Here is a 2,060-nt window from a genome sequence, read left to right as displayed (position 1 = left end):
ATCTTAGTATTCTGGAAAACTAATCGCTCAAACTGGCCAATCCTTGCTCGGATGGCTATGGTAATGCTTGCTATTCCTGCTTCGGGTGGTCCTTCAGAAAGGATATTTTCAGCTGGTTCAAGGGTGATGTCTGATTATCGATCACAGATGACCAATCAGAACTTTGAAGCTCAGATTTGTCTCAAGTCATGGGGGATTATTCTTTCCGTGTAGTTTGGCTTGTCTTTTTTTTCTATTCTAAACTTCTTTATTGTTTTCTCTACACTCTTTAATGGTCTTTTGTTTATTTATTCTTTCTGCACGCTCATTTGTGTCCTCATTTACAAAGATTTTTTTATTTGTGTCTTGCTCTTTTTGCTCAATTAACTCAATTTGTGTCCTCGAATCCCCTCACAAACAGCTGGCCCGACCCGGGCCTAAAGGCAGGCCCGACCCATGGCCTGCCCGTGCCTGCCCGCTAGCCATCTGAGGCACCTCGTGGCCGAGGCCGGTTTTGACCCGGCCCCAGGGCCGGCCCTGAAATTGCGGGGCCGGGTCATACCCCTACCTCTATGTGATTATTTTTCACACATATGTGAATAGTTTTCACATATGCGTGAAATACAATCACATAGAGGTGAAATACAATCACATAGAGGTGAAACATAATCACATAGAGGTGAATACCTTTCCAAAAATATTCAAATATCCGATTGTGATTCACATATATGTGAATCACAATCACATATATGTGATTGTATTTCACACATATGTTAATATTTGTCACACATCTGTAAGTCACATTCACACATATGTTAATATTTGTCACACATCTGTAAGTCACATTCACATATGCGTGAATCCCATTCACATATGTGTGAATCCCATTCACATATGTGTGAATCCCATTCACATATGTGTGAAATTCACATATGTGTGAATCCATTCTAGGGGTATGACCCGGCCCTGAAGTGTCAGGGCCGGCCCCGGGGCCGATTCAGGCCCGGCCTCGGCCACGCAATACTCAAGGATGCTGCCGGGCAGCACCGGGCAGGCCCTGGCTCGGACCATCCCCTTGAAAGCGTGTTTGAGAGCTCGGGAAGGATGCTTGATGACGTCAATTTTTCCAAAAGATTGCCTCCATAAAGATTTTTTGCGACGGCCCCGGCCCCGAGTAGCCCTGTACCGGGGCCTTTTTTTCTATTCCCAGGCTGGACTTGAGGCCCCGGGCTCGGCCTCGACCTCACCTAGAAAACGCTCGGGCACACTCGGCCGGTCAGGGCCAGGGCCGGGTCATAGCCCTAGTGAATCCCATTCACATGTGTGAATCCCATTCACATATGTGTGAATCCCATTCACATATGTGTGAATCCCATTCACATATGTGTGAATCACAATTGGATATCTGTCTTGATATACATGTATATTTCACATATATGTGAAAAACATTCACAGACATGTGAAAATCATATATTGATATAATTTAAATCTTAGATGGGAATTGATATTAGTCTCTCTCCCCGATTTCGAGTCATCATAAAATAGAAAATATTATCATTCAAATTCTAATAAAATCCCAAACTGAGAAGTAGATATCAATCAAAATTTCGGCTCTTTTCCAATTTATAATCGAATCTTATTGATATTTGCCAATCTATCGAATGAACAAGATCTTTACCAACCCAAAATTCATATATTTCAAACTATTCGTCTTATTCTTCTCCACTTGACTTGCTGATGACTGATTTCCGTCTTTCGAGCATACCAAGGAGCAAGGCGTGGGAGTCGGTTTTTCTTGGCCTTGGAAGGAAGTCACGGTTTGCCGGGTATTTCCCTTCCTTGCAGATCTGGCTAAATATGAAGCTACGATGTTAGTTCAACAGCAAACTGGATTAATAACCTCTCAAAAAAGTAATTTACTTACTTGATCAACTTGTGGAAAGTTTGACCAATATCTTTCCAGGGACTCGCCATCCCAACTTTCATCATGATTCTAGATAATAAGAGTTATTAGTAACCAATGTTGAATTATGAAGAAAAACGGAGATCACTGACTTGGTAATTACGAATTGGTGACCGAA

The sequence above is a fragment of the Melampsora larici-populina genome, assembly GCF_000204055.1.
Source record: "Melampsora larici-populina 98AG31 unplaced genomic scaffold MELLAscaffold_2, whole genome shotgun sequence".
NCBI classification, from domain to species: Eukaryota; Fungi; Basidiomycota; class Pucciniomycetes; order Pucciniales; family Melampsoraceae; genus Melampsora; species Melampsora laricis-populina.
Note: the sequence above shows the minus strand (reverse complement) of the source record.